Source organism: Anser brachyrhynchus (assembly GCF_964034855.1).
Source record: "Anser brachyrhynchus genome assembly, chromosome: 3".
In the NCBI taxonomy this organism is placed as follows: Eukaryota; Metazoa; Chordata; class Aves; order Anseriformes; family Anatidae; genus Anser; species Anser brachyrhynchus.
This window is the reverse complement of record NC_137696.1, coordinates 40,110,055-40,132,210: the sequence shown is the minus strand read 5'-3', so window position 1 is coordinate 40,132,210 and position 22,156 is coordinate 40,110,055. Positions and strand designations below refer to the sequence as shown.

Sequence of the window (22,156 nt, the reverse complement as noted above, 5' to 3'; positions counted from 1 at the left end):
ACAGTAACTATTATTCAGTTGCTACTTACAGAAAAGCTCAAAGGTTGCAGGTTCAGTAGAGAAAATTTGTTCCCTCACTTTTCTTGTTTATTTCTGCATTTACAACAACTCTCAGTTTAATATCTCATGCGGATATAATTCCTTACCCTCTTTCTGTGTGAAAGATGAAGCTTCAGGAGAAGGATAAGCAGAGTTGTTGTAACAAGGCATCATAGCGCATGAGAACACCCTCTGAGGGTTTTTTCTTTTCTCTTCCCCCTCTCTTTCACCAGTCTCCACTCCTCCCACTTGATGTTAACCCAGCGATCTCCCTCCCTAGGCAACTATATGTATGCCACCATTTAGCATTTTTTCCAAGTAACCTGCCCTCCTTGTCTCCTCATCCTTGCTGGAAGATGCTGGCAGTCCAGAAGGGCTAATAAAATGCACAGAAGAAGGACAGAGAGATGAAGAAGCAGTGCGCAAGAAGGGAGATTTTGACATCACCACTTCTGAATCTTCACCTTTGTAGATTCCTTCCCAGGCGCTCTGCCGTTTTGCATTACCACTTCTCAGAGCGATGACAAACAAAGAGAGATTCAATCCATACACTTCTCCTTTGTTAGTTGGTAATTTGCATGGGTTTCATGGCCACAGGGACAAGGTCAAGATGGTTCAGAATTAGCCCATCCTTTTGGTGCCTTGGACGTGTCTCTGGACTTCCTACACAGGGAGGGCTCTGAAGAGCTTTACATGTGGGAGCTTTCTGTGTAAGAAGGTATTCAAAGGCAGTCAGTGGAGACAGCTACACAGATGAGGCCCTGCTGTGGAACAGACAGACATTAACGTCCTTAGCCAAGTAGACCTTTTCAGCGTAGTGATTTTCTGCCTGAATATATTAGTTAATAATCAGATTCTAAAGTTATGAAGCTGTCATAAATGATCTTTGTTCATATGTCGTGCAAGAGCTGTACTGCTTGTGTAAGCAAAACCTAGAGCAGTCCAGGAGAATACAAGAGGTATAGATTGGATTACTGATTCAAAAAGAAGTGTGTCCAGTAGACCATACCATAAAGGAGAGCAACTCCAGTACGCATTTTTTTTCCACCGGTGTTAGTGTCTTAAGAAGCACTTGCAGCCTACAGCTGTTTTATCTGATCTTACCTGGGAAGCTGATCTGTTTTTGTCCAGTGTGCAAAAGGCAGCAGATAAGATGCCACTGCTGCTTTCAGCAAGTGCTGTTTCTTAGTCTTGCCTACTTTTTTCCTCTGTATATGGATTGTGGCAATTATGCTGGAGGACAGGAAAGTGCCCATCACAAGTCTTGGCTTGCAGGCTGACAGGAAGGAGGAAAGCAATGCTCCAGCAATCCCAGCAACTTCTCTTTTGTGCTGGAGAATTCCCCAAGCCCTGTGAGCACTCCTGCACTGCCCTTGTATCCTGGAATGGTGTGTTCAAGAGCAACGATGTCAAATCCAGACTGTTCCTGATTTCCTAGCAGGGTGTATCTGAATTTCTGTCTGTATCTGCTAGAAAAGATGAAGGCATTATTTATAATAATGACAAATGAAGATCAAACTTACTTGTTCCTATAATCATCCAGAAATCTGAAGATTTGTGTCCTTTTCTTTTTTTAATAGTAGAGTTTATTTAAAAAACAATGATGCTACAGTCAAACAAATATTAATGAGCAAGCCTAACCTTAGCATCCTGCTACTTAGGCATTTTTAAAGGCATGTCTCTGCAATCTATTTTTTTTTTTCTTTATATATATAATATATATGAGATTGTTATTGGTTTTCCTCTTTATGAATTGAATTCTTTCTCTTCCACTTGCCAATTGTTGATTTTTGTTAGTGCAAGCACAAAAAAAAAAAATAATTTCTAGTTTTAATAAAGCACTGCACAGGATATATTGGGTCTTTCAGTGTATGTCACTGAAGTCTTTAGGATAAATATGTCTCCATCGTTGGAAAATCTATGAAAATGCATCATGGAATCTCTGAGCAATTTTATCCATTGATTTCTTTTTCTTTTGCCTCCTGCATATTCATACATATTTCTGGAATCTGTCACACTACCTAACTGCAGAGCAAATTAAAAAAAGAAAATAAAAAAAAAAAAGAAAAAAAAAAAGACTAACTTGATTCATATGAAAAGGAGTTTCCCTTAGAACAAGACTGTATGGTATCAGTTAACCCAGGTAGTGTATTTCAATACTCAGGACACTGCTGCCGTTTGGTAATTTATGCTGTAGTTGTCACATTTTTCCTGGCAATATCTCCCACTTGCTGTACTTTGGGGAATTAGGTTGCAGCAATGAAAACACGATGTGTCTGGTGCTACAGCATGCCAAGGGAAATGAGATCATGGTTCAGCTGATGAATTTGTACATGGGAATTCAGTGGGCACCTTCTGGAAACAAAAATTGCTAAGGTGTGCATATCCATGGGCAGAAACGTGGATGTATGTCTACAAGAGGAAAGTGGCAGTGGAGCGAATTCTGTTACAGAAAGGTATTAATTATATTGATTGTAAGGACTGCTATTTTAAATATCCAGTGACTTATTTTGCCCCAAGTTGTTAGAAAGAAGACGGTACGTTTTGCCTTCTGGTTGCAAGCCAAAAGTCTCTGTGGAGCATTTGCTTTGGAAGGGTTTTTTCAGGTACTTTAAAGTAAAATTAGGGTGAGTCTTTGCTCAAAAATTTGACTGGCACACAAATCACAACAGGCATGTTTTTGAAAGATGTACTTTTTAGCTCTGGGATATGCTAAAATTTTCACATATGGTATTGATTTTAGTCAAAAGTGTTGACTCGTGTATCAAAAGGATAACAGACAATTATAACACTTTGGGGCAGGAGTCACTATCCTGAATGTGTGACTTCTCACCTCAAGGAGATTCAGACCAAAAAAGCCACCTTTGAACTCAAGGATCACTGAGGTTTGCAATTAGAATAAAACGAGAGCTGCCAAACTCATAGCCCTCCTTATTTTATGTGACTATCTGGTATGTAAAGTTATCTGGCCCAAAAGGCTTACAGTGAAATACTCAGAGGAAGACTGTTTTGGAGACTTAGTCCTTCTCTGATAATTATTCATCTCATGAGAAAAAAAAAGGGGGGGGGGGGGGGAGGAGGGGTTAGGAAGTTTCTGCATAAAAGGAAATATGAAAAATGGTATTCTGTGACACCAGGCGAAGTTGTGAAAGGCATGGCCAGCGCACCTCAGGAAAGAGCAGGAAAAAAAACAATCTTGGGTTTCAAAGGATGATGTGAATCAGAAATTTAGAAACTGATGTGAAATGTCAATTCCTTGGCACTACAGTGATTGAACAACTGGTCCATCAGCCAGCTGGACATAACCCTTAGCAAACCTGAAGGAGACAATTGATAAGGCAATATCAGTGAGGTGCTCATTAGGAATAGTAGATACTTGAAGAGCATAGTCCAGAAGAATAAAAGAAACAAAAACTAAAAATGTCACAGAAGTGGCCAAAGCATGAATCCTGGAGAGGAAATGTGGGGTAAGGATTTTAGAAGTCAGGAGAAGGAGAAAGATACTACGTTGAGCTTTGCTTAAACTTTTGTGACTGTAACAGAAAGACTTTCCTAATTCCCATAGGCCTTGCAGCAAGCCTGCCATGATTATCTCAGTGCATAGGAACTTGCAAGGGAATGTCAAACTGACCCTGAGCTTGAGACCTGAAGGGCAACGGCGAAGCTGTCAGCAGCAATGGGCAGAGGAGGAAGAGTGGCAGGTTCTGATTAAAGAATTACCTGTGATCTTTCTGAGCTTCAGGTGACAAGGAATCACCTTGAATATACCAAACTGCCAGTTCAACTCACCAGATGGAATAGAAATGGACAGGACAGGGAGGTGAAAATGTTCAGCCTGGGAAAAATAGCAGAAAACAAGAGAATAAAATGTGCAGTGAAAAAAAGGAGTCTGTGGTGGCTTTGAGAGAGTCCCGTGGAGAAGGTAGAAAGGGATGTCTAAAAGATGCTGAAAAAGCAATAAACAAGGTAAACAGAGAGCCACAAGGGGGTACTGCCACAAAAGCCTAGCAAGAAGAGAGTGATCAAGGGTATCAGATTAGACAGGAAGGTCAAAGAGGACACAGAGATTCCCGTGTTAGCCAGAAAGAGGTCATTTGAGACCTTGGTGAATTAGTTTGAATGGGGAGGACTGGAGCCAGATTGCAATGAGTCAGAGGAAAGGAAATCAATGCAGTGGTCGTAAACAGGCCTTTCAAGTCACTTAGAAGTGAAAGGGAGAAGGGAGGACTGTGAGAGAAAGAAAAGCTGACCTATTTGCACTGGAAATTCACAAACAATGCACTGCTTATCCCTTTCCCTTCCTCAATGTATGAATTAGCTTATTTATTTATTTTTGTTTTCTGATGAATTCTGTTGTTATTTTTATTTTGAAGATCAGAGACTTTTCCAGACTTCCCAATTTTAACAGTCAACCATTAATATATCTCAGGCACCTTCCCAAGGAAATGCATATGTATAGGAGCCTGTACAAATTTCTGTCTCTTAAATTTATTACTCAATCTCCATTTAACCATAGAGCTTCATTTGTTTTCTGCATGATCACTGCTTGTGTGATGTTTTGTACTGGATTTCATTGGTGCCAAACTAAAATTAAATTTGGTTGGTTTTAAATCCCTGGAAATCCTACAGACATGAAGTGAGTGATTGTGCGATAGAACACACTGTAGGCAAGCCTGGTTTACCCTGCTGTTTCTCCAAAAACATGTTTATTCCTTTCAAAGCATAGATTTCTCCCACTACACATGGATTTCACCAACCTGGCAACATCTGAAAAGTGTAAAAAGCATTTTGATAAAAATACAGCTGCTTAGGATTTAGATGTGTAATTCTCACTGGAACAAAAAGGCAGCTCACAATGGGAAACATTTGAATATGGACTAGTAATGCTCCTTTTCAAAGGCGCTGCCTTTGGGGTCAGCAAGAACGTGTGCCCAGAATTAAAACAGAGTAGTAGGGTTAAGGATTCCCAGAACATGTTTGAAAGTATTCTTGCTTTCTGATTTTAAGACCACAGTTTTCAATTTCCACTTTTTATTCATGATGCTTAGTCTTTATAGGGTGCACACCCCAAAGAGAGAAGACCCTCTGAATCACAGTTTGCCTTTAAAAGCATGCCTGAAGTTACAGTCATCCTGTACATCAGGCAGCCCTGCAGTCAGGCATTACAGGTCACTGGTGACCCACAGTGTCTTTCTGGGTGGTTTGTGAGAGATTTCAATCACAGGTTTTCCATACAGAACTTGCGGATGGATATGATGAGACAGTGTCTGCAGAGCTGCTTCTAGCTGTGCACTTCTGGGTCCCCTTGCATGGGTGTTAGCCTGGGATCTAGGAGCCCCAGATCTCCATGTGCCACAGCCAGGCTGTTCCCTGGCCCAAATACATTTTTGATCTGTTGCACCATCTATGGTCTGGGCCCCACAGACAAAACTTTGAGAGTAACTAGTGTGGGTTATAATGCATTTTTAAAATGAAAATCATTTTCAGAATATTCAGCTGAATATTCAGAACAATAAAGTTTATTTGGCTTGATTTTTTTCCTTGATGTTTAAATCAATATTTTCATCCATATTAAATGAATACCATCTACAGCAAATTTAATTTCAAGTTACAAATAAATAATCTAAGGGATTTAGCCCATTTTTCAAATAGTGAATTACTCTCACTTCAAATTTTGCAAATGTGTTTTTGATTTGCAGATGCGTGTGGAGCATTCTTCAAAAATACATCTCCAGCTAGGCTATGCTCTGAAGCTGTCTCCAGAGAGTGTTAATGTGGTTGGTCACCCACTTTTAATGGAAATGGCACCCAGAATTTAATGAAGTTTACAATTTAAAAAAAGCAAGAATTTGTTACCTTTAACAAATAACAAATAACCTTGGTTGCACACACATGCACACACCCATTTAGCTCATCTACATTTGAATACAAAGTTTTGGAATGACGATATCTGCTATATTTCTTGTAGGGCAAGCCCACTGAGAGAGACAGCCTCTTAAACCTGTGAAGGACAATAATTCTGGGCTACATTCCCATGTCATTTACACTGCTGTAATGTTACCATGCTGAAGGTAAATATGGTAGTGTTTCACCCCAGAAAAAACAGCTCACAGACTGTCTCCAGGTTCTGTAACATGGCTGGACTTGGGCATAGCCATTCTCACTTTTTTTTTTTTTTAAAGTATGCATGCACCATATAGAATGTTCTCCTTTCCTTCTTTATCTTTAATACTCCCTTGGGAGCCAAGCTCATTAGTAGTAAGTATACCAGAAGTGAACACATGAGATCTCAAGGATTATTTATGAAGTACCTGACAGTGATATTTATGCTCATTCTTGTGCATGCTATGTGCAAAATGCAGATTTTCTACCTCAGCCAGATGTTTTAGGTGTTTTTTACTAAATTATGCAGTACACTGTGAAGATCTTGCAAATTCACAAGTACTACAGGTATTTCCAGGATGTCTAACTAACGTTATAGCATCTTTACAAAATATTCATAATCTCACCAAGCATTCAAAAACATTCACACTTCTCTAGTCCCTACCTGATAGGCACTACTGTCCAAATATTCCCTGGAGAGTCAGCCCAAAAATGTGCAAGATTTTCACATCAGTACACACAGCAGAAAGCCACTAGAAATACTGCAAACTCTGGCTGTTCTCATTTTTTCATGTTTCTTGGCTTTCTCACATCACCTTCTGATGCAACATCAGCTTCCAAATGACATTAGACAAAAGCAAGGGATCCTAAATTTTCTTTCTTCAGTTGAGTACTAAGAAGCTACAAAGTCTCGAGTTTTCATTATGTTATCTCTGTAGCAAAGGGAAGAAATACACAGAAAAGGGATACATTTAAAATGGCACATTAGAAACAGGGGGATACTTTGTAATTTTAATTATATAAGTAACTGTAATCGTCAAGCTACAAAATTCCTGTCCTGACTTTTCCATTAAAAATAAATGATTTGAGTCAATTTTGCTTGACAATTTGTTGACGTACTTTAAAAAATCTAATGGCATGTGTTCTCTCAGCAATTAGAGTATCCTGTTAATAGTGTTTCAGGATGTTGCAGCTCTGTGAAGTGACCTCAAACTCTCTGTGTAAACAGAAAGCACCAGCTGGAGTCAATGGTCATTTTGATGAACAATTACTGAAGAACCCATTGAATCGGAATAAGGGGCAAGGAAAAATGGGGCAATGTGTCTGAATGGGAGGCTGTTTTGGTATTGTGGTCAGTAGCTGGAGCAGGTTAGATAGAGAGTGTATTTGAATTAATTCTCAGTACCATATGTAGAATAGAGTTCCAAATGCAGTGCTGCACTGCAGGGGAATGGAAATTCAGATTAACCTAAGTTGGGGAGAAAAAGGGGATCTTTATCCAGAAATGAAGAATTTTATCACTTATTTTAAGATAAAAACATTCAATCAGAGTGTTCATGCAGTCAAAACAATGCTTTTCCTAAAAGAAACAAATGCAAAACAGTTTTTAGGAATGAAAATAAACTATTGTGAAATTGCATGTAAACTATTTCAGATTGGTTCCTGTTTCTTCTTCCACGAAGAATCACACATTGCATTATGCATATTAATACAATGTATTTTCATTAAATACAAAATAATATTGTGACAGAGAAAGGAGTAAATTGAGTTGGACATTTAGCCTGAGGAACTAGACTGAAAAGGTTTGAACAACTTTATTCAGACATTTCCTACCCTGTTGCATTTTAAATTAGTCAGGGATCTCTGTCTTTTCCTGTCCTTTCTCTGTGAAACATGATGATAGAGAGTTATGGCATTTGTGGACAAATGTTGAAATTGGGTCACCTGAAAAGGCAGGGTGGCCACTTCTTTGGAGTCATGTCTTTTAACCATTTTTGTGGGTTTTTTGAACGGAGAGTTCACTTCTGCTAGGTATCCCAACAGTGCCATTTGTATCCTTCAAGAATGTCTCAGTTAGTCCAATGTTAACTAAGATTTAGAGCTCATATGACTTTCATAAGTACCATATCCCTAATTACTCTGATAATTAGAGGAGAGTCCCATGCTTGTCTTAGTTGCACCTGCCTCTGGAATTTCTGCAGACAGCAAATTTAAAAAGTATTTTGTTCTGGTAGTATATGGACTGGGTAATATACTTAGCTTTAACCAACATACTAACATATGTTTTGTTTTGTTTTCCCCAATAGTTACATTTATTCTTAAATAAACTGAAAAGTTTTCTCTGGACACATCAGTAGAAAGTGAAAGCAGAGCTAGAAAGAACTTCAGTAGCCTGTCTATATCGTTATGAGAAATAGACTAAACTTAAGATTTTAATGCATACTGCTTTGGTATTGCTTTTAAATTCATGGCAATGAGATGAGGGTTGTCGATAGTTATATATATGTATATATATAAAGGCAAGAAAAAGATCCTGAAAGAATCTACCTCCAGAAGGGATTTCTGACATAGCCTCCAGCAACATGACATACCAAACTAGGTCCTCAGATATTTACTATCTGATATGAATAACATCCTGATGATGTATGTAGTCCTCAAAGATTCTTGTCAATGACAGAGGAGCTAACACGGCTCTGCACCTTATTTAAAACTTTGTAGTTTCTTTCTCTGACAAGTGTACTGCTGGGTCCCAGATACTTTTGCTGTTTTATCTGAAAGGAATAACAATGTTGTAAGACAAAAGAAAACCAGATTTAAAAGGTATTTTCCTCACTAAATTCTGAAGCAACCACAGGCCATCTGAACCAAGAGACAGGGCTAAGATATATAGCTAAGTCAGCAAGTAGGCTCTGTTTATATCCTAGAATATTCTTCTGTCCATCAAAATAATGACCAAAGAAACAGCATCTGTCATTCCCAAAGGATTCATGATAATGATGATGGGCTGAAAGCAGCAGACTCTCCTTTTGAATCAAAGACAAACTTCTTTTACTTCCTTACAGCTGAACCTTAGTCAATACATCCCAGGCACAGCTGAGACTGGGTCTGAGTTTTGAAGGGGATCTTCTATCTGGTCCTCTGCCATGCTCACGTCTTCTCATAAAAAGGAATAGGGACTTTCGACTTGAAATGAGCCAGATCCTCAATGATCCTAGAGAGCACACATAGTACACTCCCATGCCCTGTTAGACTTCTATATTCCACCATTTCTGAGAGTTTTCTACCTCTCCTTCAACAGCACTAAGTAGTCTAGAAATAAAGTGAAATGGTCATCAAGTAATTGAACATATCAGTTGTCGCTGTTCAAAGACTCTCTCTCCAATAAAAGTATCTAGAAGACTTCTCATCGGATGGTGAGCAGCTCTTCAAAGAAAGGATATATCTGTTCTTTTTTGGAGACTTCTTTCAAAAAAGCATAGTTAAAGAATAACTACAAAGCTCAGGTGAGGGTAATTTCTGAAGTCGATATGCCAGAACTATGAAATTGAGCAGTTGAGAAGAAAGGTAGAAGGTGAATTCTTATCCATAAAACAATAATTCCTGACCTTTAAAATATATTCTCTATGTAATATTAAAGAAGGAAAACACATTTCAAGCTTTTAGGATATCAGAAAACTTGTTGATGGCTAGTGAAGGAGGAAAAAAGGAATATTAAAGAACTACAGATCACTTTAGCCTAGATCAATGCAAATGGGTGCTTCTTCTACCGTCACTTTTAAAGCCTAACTTTCTGCACTACTAGCTGGCTGAATTCTTGCTTATTTTGCATTTTTTAACACTATACTCTATACAGTGCCTCTTACTATGAGGAAGTGAAATTTATTACAGTTTGCAGGAGTTTTATGACTTGGAACAGCAAAGTGGTTTAAAAGGAGCGAACATTTTAGTAAGTTTTTTTTTCTTTTTTTCCTTTTTTTTTTCTTCAACTACGCTATCCAATTGTAAAATGAAAAAAAAAAAAAAAAAAACAGGTAAAAGGATTAGGCTACATCATGAATAACTGCCAATTTCCTTCTCTTTCTAGAGTAACACAATGTATCAAAGGTTTAAACCATTTCAGACAAGTTTTAAACCTCCTAGCAGCGTAGCGTAAAAGAAGGCATTATTCAGCGTAAAGTGTTTGCAGATTTGTTACTTTTTAAAAGAACACAATGATGCCTGCAGAAATTATCCATGTCCGCAGAGTCACATGAATGTGAAGAATGCAAAAAGAAATAGGTCAAACTTTGAGGAAGTTTGGATCTGAAGATGGCTCAAGCCCAAAATCTAGGCATGAGGGACTCTGCAAGGACCAGACTGTGATTATAAAGCTAAAATAGGGACTCCAGGCTCCTAAAAGCCATTGTGAATCACTCTAGACTCTGTGGAATAAATTGCTCCCAGATGTGGGTAATGCACTCAGATTTTCAAAGACTTTGCCATGGATGCAGAGCCCACGTGCACAAGGAGCTCAGTGGGATCACTGAAACCAGCTCCCCAAGTTCAGACCATAGCACTGGTGCAGGCTGTGCTCCAGCTGGCCCATGTGCCCAGGGTGCAGGGCATCACTGCTGCACTCTGGAAAATTAGCTGATGTGAGGGGCAACAAAGTGGCCTCTGGCCATGCTTTGAGCTGAGAGATGACAGCAAGGTGCTGAGAGAGACCTGGAGAGTCCCAGAGAGGAGTTGTACATGTTTGCAGTGACCATGACCCAACTTCTCAGTTGGGCCACCGGCTCCATCTGCATGCTGTGAGCCAGCTTGAAGACTGAGCAAAGGTAGCTCACATCCACTCAAAAAATACCACGTAGACATAACCCTCTGTAAAAAAGGAACGAATAACAACTCTGGCTGGTTGATCAAAAGCAATGGGATGCCTGAAGCTCCCAAGCTTTGCAGACAAAGACTTGCAGATTCAGATTTTTCCAACATCTGTGTCCACACAAGCTTGTGCAACTCCGCCCTGGGCGGCAGAACACTGCGGGGCAGACATGCAAGCCAGAGCTTGTGCAGACACCTCGGTCACGGGTCCCCCATGCGCAATGGGCTGGGGATAGGCTTCCCTGAGGATGTACAAAAGCTCTGAGCTCATTTTTGCCCAGAAACAGTGAGCAAATGGGGAGCAGCTATGGGGCAGTGAGCACTGGCACAGCCTCCCAGCAGGGCATTGTGTGAGCATGGACAGGAAACCTGGGATGTCTGAGGAAACAACACAGTCCTGCTGAAGCAGCCCAGGCTTTACCAGCCTCAGAAATCTGTACCTCCCTCACTGCTGCCTGAGACACTCCTCATTGTATGCAATGTAAGAGGGGTTAGATTCACAGTTAGCCAAAATGAATCACAAGCCATCTCGCCACTGAGGTACATTCACCACCTTTTCCATTGCCTTCCTGGTGATCAAAGACTACGGCAACTCTGGGAAGATATGGTGGCAGTGCCAAAGCCTGGGCAGGTCACACCATTAGTGTCAACAGTGATGGGAACAGGGGGAGACCTCAGTGCCCACATAGCAGCTGGAGCCCAAGTACAGGGGAAAAAAAAAAAAAAAAAAAAAAAAAAGGAATTACCAGTTACTTGCTCCTGGATTTTCATCTTAATGATCCCCTCCTTTCAATGTAACCTGTAATTTATATTTTAATTTATTAATGTGAGGTTCGGTGTTGAAATACTGTTCTCAGGCTAGGCTCTGAGTTCCAAATTGAGTTCGATAGAGAGACAGTTACGAATAGCTACATAGATCTATATGGTTTCAGCTACTATTTTTCCATTATGGTCCAAGAACCTAATATCTGATGAATTCTCTGTCATGTCATACCTCATTAGGAACAAAATATGGTAATTACAGCTGAGTGAAAAATTGGTTTCCCACTGGTGAAAAAGAAGGGCAAGAGAGATTTGGAAGCCTTTCTCCATCTAACATTAAGTCCAAGTCTCAGAAGATCAGCTAAAGGCAAAAATCATTTTGGTTTGGGTTTTGATTTTCATTTTTCCATTCAAGCTGGAAAACTGAATTTTCATGTAGACAACACTAGCTTTGTCTATTTCTAACTTTTCTGGCCATTTTTAAAGGCAAAAATAAAGGGAGATAACCCTTTGATATCAACTAGTATGGTACTACTGAATCAACGTTTTTAGACAAAAAGGCATAGCCAGAAATTTCCTATCTCATCTACTAGATGCCCCAAATCACACGTTTCTGAGACTAAGACAACTTTTTTTTTTTTTTGAAGCAGAGTTGAACGGTGCTTTTCTGTGACTTGTATTTATCCCAAGCATGAATTTACACATTTGTAATGCCAAAAAGAGCAAACTTCAGTATGATTAAAAAACCTAGCACAGGCTTTTCTGTAGAAGTTATCTAAATAGCATGACAAATTGCAAGATTCCCTTTTAGCCTGCAGGTAAAAATTGATGTAGAGATCAGCAGATGGACAGATAAGCATGAAGAATACAACTGTACCTGGCAAGTACTATAACCTTCAACAACACTTGGCACATTTATAATAACCACTGCTGTGAGCTGACGCAGCTTAAAAGGTTAACAAATTTATACATGCCTAGCATTCTCATTGCTAGTGCAGATCTTTCCAAATGTGTCACATGTACTCATCCTCACTGAAGATTAACTGCACAACAACTTTGAAGTGTTAAAACAAGCTGTGTTTGAGTTCTGGAAAAGTAAACCCAAGCCACAATACTTTCAACAAAGCAAAAATAGATTACTGCTTCACAACTCAAGTAGACAGCCTGATTTCCAAGAAACATTCACCTTTGGTCTGTCACCTAGCATTAAAGATGTTACATACAACAGCATTTTAATCAAAAATGTATATAGGGTAAAAAACTAAATTCTCCAGAAGGTGTTCTGTTTTAATTATGGATTTAAGACTGCAACAGCATAATTATTAGCCCCGTCTGTTGATCCTCTTTACTTCAGCGTTTCACTTTGCATTGCATTCATGCTTTTAGTAGAGAATAAAGACAATGCCTTCTAAAACCTGTTTATTACTTTTGGTAATTGCAAATTCATTGTTATGAACATACCTTCAAATTCAGATGTTATATCCATAAAGCCATCATATGCTGAGAGTCCAGTTACTTTGTGAACAACTGTCATAAAATTCACTTCCACAGAGGTATCTTTTAATAGTAACCTAGCTAGAAATGACTATGAAATATTTGCGTAGGTAACTGAATATTTCTTTTTTCTGATGGCTGTCCTATTTCCCTCTAATGTATTCTTGCTGTCTGTGTGCTTCTTAACAAGAGATGCTCTATTCCTCAAACAATAAAGGCAATCCTTCAGGTACTGCTGATTCTGTTACTGCCTTTACACTTGGGTAAGTAGTTGCCAGGGTTTGATTTGTTTCACTAAATTGCCTTTATGCCTCCTAACTGCAGCACACTTAAAGGTGCTTTTGCTTTCCTTCTAGTGTTTAGTGGAAGCTGTACTTTTTACTAAACTTGGTTGCTAAACCTGTGCTTTGCCTTATTTTGCTCATCTTTGCTTCCCTTTAGAACTTCTTTTTATTTGCCCTCTCAATCTCTTAGGAAAGCCAGCTTGTGACTTGGACAGCAGGAGAAGGAGAAGGGCTGGGGAGACCTCCGCCAAGCACTGAACATGCCCGTGTGCTGCCCATGTGGCAGGCAAGCATTGGCATGGCTGCTCGCTCACCCAGCCCCTGGGGTGCAGGGCCCAAAGCCCTCCACCTCTTCCCCTTGCTCTGCCGGGATACCCAGGGGTGGCAAGTGCTGAACTAGCAGATGGCAACGGGGAGACCCTGCCTGACATGGGGCACTGGTCAGCTGTGGATTATGAGCAGAAAGAACCACAGGGGTATTCTGAATCCCACACTTGTCCTTCACAGGGTAGATTTCATACACAGCCTGGATTGGTAGTCTGCAGAGAACTAAGATTTTGTTTTAAAGTTGTAGGTTTTATTTTTCCTAAACAAATCAAACTTTCCTTAAGGAAATGTAAAGTAGATGAAAGGTATTTTCTTTTCTAGGAGAGATTTCCAAAGGGGGAAAAACCGTAGTAACTTCCAAAGCTGGCTTTAAAGTCTGATTTTCAAACTCTGATTGGTCCATTCATAAATCCTCCCACAAGCCAACTAAAAGTCATATAACTTTGCCTAACTCTTTTTTTTTTTTTTTTTTTTTTTCCTCCTGTCTTCATTTTCTACCTCATTTCCAAGGAAATGACTAACCTTCCTCCCATCTATCCTTTCAGCCTGTTCAGGCTGAATGTAATTTGGTTCACTTTAGTATTATACATGTTCTAAAACATGGGGGAAACATTCAAGACGATGTAGAAAGGTCTCACCAGGATGACTTGAAAAGAGAATGAGAAAAGAAAGACAAGTATAGTAAGGGACATCTCAAAAATAAATAAATAAATAAATAAATAAAAATAGAAACTAGAACATGTAATGCAAATCCATAACAAAACAAAATCAAAGGAAATAAGTAAACTTCTACTACCCTAAATCTCTTCAATTTAAAAATATTTTCTCCTCTTCTTTTTCCCTCTTCTTCTGCTTGAAAGCATAGTGAAGGACTAGCATCACTCACCCTGAGCAGCACCTTACTACAGAAACAACCCCCAATGAAACACAGTTTCTTTGTTCAGGAAAGTCTGGTGATTAATATTGCATGGGCAATGACATTAGTCAGTGCATCCTGCACCTGTTTTAGCCATTCAGCTGGACTTTGGTAGTTTGCAGGAAAGACTTTCTGTTTTTGTCCTGGAGAAGAAAGGAAACACAGTTCATTGCTGTTGAATGTTAACTCACTTTTGAAGAAACCTCGCCCATTTCTTTCCTTACCTCTAGAAATCTGGTCATTTTTTTCCACATTACTCTAGTTCTCTTGATAGAGTAATAATGAGATATTATCCTCTTAACCTTAAGCATGACTGCCCTGCACAGAAAGGATCCTGCAATTATAATTAAAATAGATCCATAGGCTGGTTCTGCAGCATGCCTATACACACTGCCATCTGTTAAGGGAGCAATAATGCCCACTAACAAGGTGATAGACCAGTTTCAGCAGGGTATAAAACCCAGCTGAAGATCAGTTTACAGAGGAATCCTACCAAACACAGCAAGTGCTGTATTTTCTGCCAGTAGGACCTTCTGTTTGCAAACAATATCAGCTCAGAGCCAACTGTTTCATTACACAGGACTGTTTCACCTGTGGTCATTATGCAGAGAAATAATGCCTTTCCTCTGCCTCTTGTTTCCCTGTCAAGATGACTGGGTGGAGTTCTACTTTCAGGGGCATAATGCCATTAGTTATCCACATGTTTTGGTTATGTTTGCCACAGTACTCCCTAAGTGCTAAACCCTCTTTAGTTTCAGACATGACTGTCACTTTTCTAAGGGTCTTCCCCAAAGGATACTTATGCATAGACTGTACAAAGTTCAGTTTTGAATCACTGCCATTAAGAAATCATATTTCTGTCCTGTGCATGTTACATACACATACATCTCTTGAGGAAGAGATTGAGAAAAAGAAAATTATATAAAAAAGGAAAAAGAACTTAAATCAAACGAAGCGTAGTTTGTTTTCAGTGTAAGTGTACCCCACCAGCACATGATGGCAGTGTGAAGTTGATGTTCCCAACTCTCCTTACTCCATGTTTTAAAGGCACGGGCTTAGCTTCAGAAGGGTTGGTACTCTGGACACTGGATGGTCAGAAGCACCCTCCTCTGACCTTTAGAAAGAAACATTCAAACTAAAACAGAGCTGAGCTTTAGAGATATGCAGCTCATTCTCCAGTGTGCTCAGCATTAATTGGTATCCCTTGAGGAAAACCTTTTTCGAAAAGGCTTATTCTCAGTCAGACAAGGACAGGGGTGCTGCTCTTGTTTTTGGGGTACCTTAAAATTTTACAACAGAACACCTAAGGATGTTTTTGCTCCAATATGCCCAAATGACACAATTAGTGTTAAGGGCCTTAGAGCAGTAGGTGCTGTGCTCCCACATAAGAAGAGAATGCAAACACGCTATACAATAACTTTCAAAAACGTAATTAATGCTATATATAATAGCACTAGGTTTTCCTTTCCAGCCATCTCCAGCTACATTTGGCGAGAGGCCTTCTGGCATAAAAATCTGGCTGTATATCTGAGGCAACCTAATAAATAATTAAAGGAAGCACCTATCTTAATGAATTTTCTAAAACTTTCAATTTAATATTTTATCATTGAGAATTTCTTGTTTGGTTTTCCAGACAGACTCTGAAGAAAGTCTTGTTTTCAGACAATTGATGGCTGGTTTTGCCCCAGTTCCTGTCCTCTCTAACTTTTGTAGTGGTAAAAACCCTGTAAGAGATGGAGGGATGTAATCAACCATAACATGAAATAAAGAGAGGAAAAAGAAGAGGTAGAGTTTCAGCATCTGCATGGCTCTTACTCCACCATGTGACCCATGGTACTTACTCATGGTGCACAGAGCAGAGTAATGGAAATGCTAAAGCCCTTATTACCCTTCCCTCTGCCTCTCCCCTGAGGCAAATCTGCTCCTACAAGACATTTCATTGCTCTAATGACCATTTTTAATGTGTATAAAGCATTCTCTATTTATACCACTCTAGTTAGTATTTGTGGTACAAGAAAGCTTAATTGGGACTGCCGATATAATTAATTCATAGATATAATTCCAGTGAGAAAGGACTACAACACAGGACTGACAGGGAGTCCTGTGCAGCTGTGAATGATGAAAGAATAATGCTACTTGTAATATGCTGACACTGTACAGAATTAGTCTTTGTGTTCCCAAGTCATAATATGTCTTTTGGGATGAAAGGCAGACATTTTGGGTTAGTTAGCTCCTATTTAATTATGTGCCTTCCAGTGTAAAAGGGTTCATTGAAAAAGATTCAAAATGGTGAAGAATGGAAAGGACTCACACATATTTTCAGTTTTCCAGAGCTTTTTCATTATATGAGTACTCAGGGATCTTACCAGAGTAAAGTCTAAGTAAAAACTGGAAGTTCTTTCATATTTTAAATAGTATTAGGCAATGTTAGGGAACCTGCAACTTCCCTTGGAAATCTCCATCACTTGATTTTTACTTGTGGCAATTGGATGAAATCCAAAGAAACCATTACATGTTATTCAGGATTTTTTTTCTCCTCATTTTTAAACCTAAAGTTTTCCATATTGCATTTAATCTCATTAATTTTGTTCTGATTGTTACTTCCTGTGTGATCCACTTTGCCAGTATCCTTGATGAATCTGGTTAATTGATTTCAGACCATTTCTCCACTGCATGATGATTACATTGTATTTTATTCTCATTCTCCCATGAATTTGCAATCCCTCCCTGCTTTGTGTCATCTGAAAATATGATTGGCATTTTCTATATTTCATCCTTCATTTCATTCATGGAATCATTCAACACAAACAGCATGTGGGATGCCCTGAAGGAAAGAAGAATGGACAATAAGATACAGACACTCTGAGGCAGAACTTGTCAGCAACATACGAAATGAGATAGCAAGAAATTTGGACTGATTTCTGAAGCATTTTCCTGAACATCTAGGCAAGAATCTTCAGGGGGAAACAAATAAACAACAACAAAAACAACAACAACAACAACAAACATGAATGCTAAGTTGATTTCTTTATGCTTCACAATTTGGGTTGATATTCTCATACATTACCTTAACAGGGTCTAATAAAGTAGGATAGAAGAAAATTTCATTAACAATACAGTAAATAAAATAATGCACAGGGACCTTCAGCTACCTGGGCATAATTGAAGACTTATCTCAGCCTGTAATATATCAATAAACCTACCAGTTTAAAACAAACAAACAAACAAAATAACATCTGCAAAGTTGGAATAAATAAATATATATATATATTATTTTTTTTTCTTGGATAGCAATGATTTCCAGATAAAACATTGCATGGAGATAAATATTAATATTTTTAAATGCTGTTGTATTATTCAGTGATTGTTACGGTGACAGAAAATCAATGTAACAAATACTGAACACTTAAAAATAAAAAAGTAAAAGTTGTTATAACATTTGTTCCTTTGTTGTTTTGTTTGGTTTTGTTGCATTTTTTGCAAAGCTCATAACTGATGTGGTGGAATAAAAAATAAGTCCCTTGTGGCACTTTTTTCATTAAATTCTTCTCAATTGAGACACAGACTCTTAGGGATTAGTACTATGGTATTTGGTAGCTGTTGGCTACAAAACGTACATTTCACTTAACATAGTGCAATCTGGAACTAGCACAGTCACTACACGTTTGTTAACCACAAATTCAGATATGTGCTCTGTTAGATACAAACATGCGCGTAGCAAGGGAACAGATTTAATCCAAAGCCAAGGAAACATATATTTACTTACTTTTACTAGATTTATATTCAGCAAAGTATTAAATTGTATGGATTAGGCTGTAACTATTAGACAAAGAAAAGCAGACAATAGGGTGTTGTTTGTTCCCTAGGACTCTTGAAGAGTAGCTCCTCCTTTAGGAGCATACACTGTTTTCTCCCTTTTCACAGTTACTCCACTATTCTTTTTCTAGTTATAACCAGAAGTCTGAAACTACAGCTAGAAAATACTTTGTGTTTCAATGAATTTCTCCAAAACCTGCTAATATTGTGATTTACTGTCACTAGTTAGAAGTGAAAATGCCAGCTAGAGGATGTCTGCAAAATCTTTAGAGCACTTTGTTTGTCCCTCTGGTCTGAGGTAATGGCACAGCCCAAAATTCACCAGATCCAACTGACAGAGTCTTTTCTTAAGAATATATTGGGCTGGTGCAAAGATATGACTGGGTAACAGTCTACATTTGCCTTGCTTTGACACATTTGAAATACTCATGCACGATTTCTGAAACTTTAAAAAGAAAGGCAGCAAAGTTTTGCTAGATTCATCATTTACAATAAAGATGAATGAAGACCCACTCTGAGAGTGTTAAGGCTCTGGGAAAGAAAGCACTGGAGTCTGCCATGAAATCTATCATGATGGGCACTGTTGCAAGAAGAATTTATCTTACACTGACAACAGCTCTGAATGACAATGAACATAACAAACAGGGCCAATCAGGCAGTGTTGTCAGGCCTGCAGTCCCAGTGGTCCCTCAGATATGGACTAATGATAGTCTGATGTTTATGGCTTATGCTTCAGTGCCGTGTATATAACCCAGCTGCTTTCTGCATAAGAGCTCTGTAGCAACAACAGTTTGAGCTTCCAAGTGGTCCTGCCTGGATTTATTTGGGAAACACTAGAAATGATATTATAAACTGAGCTTGGTCAGACCAAAGATTCCTTCAGCCCACCAGCTCACCTCCAACAGGGACACGCAGTGGCTTCCTGGGGAAGGGTATGAGAGCAGAACAAGCACATAGTGGTACTACTCTATTGTGGACATATAGTTCTTCCTCATACCACTACTGCAGGAGAACACTACAGTTTCCCTGTGTTCTGCCTGGGAAAGAAAATTACCTCCATCCTTTTCTGGCCCCATATAAATGACAATCCTTCATTTCTGGATTAATTCCCTGTGAGCACTTCCCTTGATTCCTTTGGCTTAGAATAGCCTGTGGCAACGAACAGGAGCTTTTGTGGACTGAGATGTCTACATGAGAGCCATCCTTTTCAGTGAAACCTTCCAAATGTGGAGGACGATTTCATTCGCATATTATCTAACTTTTTGAGAATGCACACAGAAGGCATACTGTATTTTTGAGGCTAGTGTGAACATACTTTTCTGAAGTATCCATAAAATGTTTTGCTAACAAACTGATTATTTCCACATTTTATAATTTGAATCATTTTATTTTACATAGGACAAAATGTTATCTCCTTATGTATTAATAATTGGACAATATCCTTATAAAAACACAAAACCTAACCCTCAGGTGGTATCAGAAGACTGTTTCCCTTGGTATGATTTGAATACTGACTCCATAGTAAACAGCTAGCTACAGCAAAATGTACATTGTCATAAATAAGCTTTTGTATAACAGACCAAATCATTCTGAAGTGTTATGAATCATGTTCAGATTGATCTATTTTTTTAAGCACTCTAAATTTCTGAGCTTATCTATGCACTTAAATGGAGCTGAGTGATTCTATCATGGCTTCAAATTTAACCAGTTTTCAAAGGAAGGTTTGGGTACCTTTCTTTTCGTCTTTCAGACAATCCCCATTAAGATGCTATGTGATGTAATCCCCATTTTTTAAAAAGGGAAAAAGGAAGAGTCAGGGAACAACAGGACAGTCAGTCTCGCCTATGTGCCTGGTAAGATCCTCCTGGAAACTATGCTAAAGCACTTGAAAAATAAGGAGGTGTTGGTGGCAGCCAACAGAGCTTCACTAAGAGCAGATGGTGCCTGACAAATCTGGTGGCCATCTGTGATGGGGTTACAGCATTGGTGGATAGAGGAAGAGCAACTGACATAATCTACCTGGACTTGTGCAAAGCATTTGATACTGTCCCCCATGATAACTTTGTCTCTAAATTGGAGAGACATAGATTTCATAGATGGATCACTCGGTGGGTAAGGAACTGCCTGGATGGTTGCACTCAAGCAGTTGCAGTCAACAGCTCAATGTCCAGGTGGAGATTGGTAATGAGTGGTGTTCCTCAGGGGTCAATACTGTGACCAATTCTGTTTAACATCTTTGTCAGTGACATGGACAATGGGATTGCAACTTCAGCAAGCTTGCAGATGACACCAAGCTGTGTGGTACAGTCAACATGTTGGAGGGAAGGGATACCATCCAGAGGGACCTGGATAGGCTTGAGAGGTGAGCCTGTGTGAACCTCAGGAAGTTCAAGGCCAAGTGCAAGGTCCTGCACATGGGCTGGGGCAATCCCAAGCAGAATCACAGGCTGCGTGGAGAAGGGATTGAGAGATAACCTGAGGAAAAGGACTTGAGGGTGTTGGTTGACAAGAAGCTCATGAGTCTGCAATGTGTACTTGCAGCCCAGAAAGCCAACTGTATCCTGGACTGCATGAAAAGAAGCATAGCCAGCAGGTTGAGGGAGGTGATTCTCCCCTTCTGCTCTGCTTATGAGACCTGGAGTACTGCATTCAGCTCTGGGGTCCCCCAGCACAAGAAGGACATGGACCTATTAGAATGAGTCCAGAGGAGGGCCATGAAGATCATCAAAGGGCTGGAGCACACTTCTATGAAGATAGAGAAGGAAAAGAGAAGGCTCTGGGTATACCTGAGTGCAGCTTTCCAATATCTAAAGGGGGCTCACAAGAAAGCAGAAAAGGGACTCTTTCTCAGGGAGTGTAGTGATAGGACAAGGAGTAATGGTTTTAAACCTAAAAAAAAAAAAAAAAAAAAAAAATTAGATTTATATTAGAGGTTAGGAGGAAATTCTTCACTCAGAGGGTGGTGAGGCACTATAACAGTTTGCCCAGAGAAGCTATGGATGCCCCATCCCTGGAAGTGTTCAAGGCCAGGTTGGATAGGATTTTGAGCAACCTAGCCTAGCAGAAGGCATCCCTGGCGATGACAGGGGGGTTGGAACTAAATGACCCTTCCAGTTAAAACCATTCTATGATTCAGTGACTCAATCTCATGTGTTTTTATTCTACCTTTATTGCAAGCCTGGATTATGAATTCAAATGTTTTGAAAAGTGTCTTTTAAAATTCAGCTCTTAGATAAGTAAAAGTCATGACTCTGCTTTTGTTCTGTACGAATGCCCAGAGATCATACATAGCTTTGTGGAGAAGTCATTAGTTTGTTAAATGTCTTCGCATGTTGGAAATACAGATAATGAATAGTGCAGTATTCAAAATCCAATTGACTTTATGCATCATTTCAAATATTCTGCTGCAGGGTGTCAATTTCATAATGAAAAGGAAAAGAAGATCAGGTGAAAGTTGTTTATTAGCAAGTAAGGAAGTAGCACATAAAGTAGCAAGTAAAGAAGCAAGTAAGTGGGTGATACGTTTATATCCAAACAGTCCCAAACACATTCAAACCATCTTATCCTATGAGGCAGAAGTGATGCGGGATGAATTCTATAGGACTGACAAGAAATTTAGAAGCTGTATCTGAATATCTCATCAGGGAAGAATGACAGAAAGACTCAGACCATGAAAATTTTGAAAACTTGTGTTTGTCTCTGTCTCTATAGATACTCTGTGTACATATACATATTATGCATACATGTAAATAAATAAATGTGATAAAACTAAATC

At 39.1% G+C, this 22,156-nt stretch overlaps 1 long non-coding RNA gene across 1 annotated transcript; it reads right to left on the bottom strand.

Moving 5' to 3' along the window:
• Positions 1-13,790: 13,790 nt before the first annotated feature.
• Positions 13,791-15,077, bottom strand: LOC308193574. The gene is made up of 3 exons (XR_013949787.1): positions 14,992-15,077; positions 14,790-14,883; positions 13,791-14,708 (listed from the first exon to the last, which is right to left on the bottom strand). It is a non-coding gene; the product is annotated as an uncharacterized lncRNA (long non-coding RNA).
• Between the last annotated feature and the right edge of the window lie 7,079 nt (positions 15,078-22,156).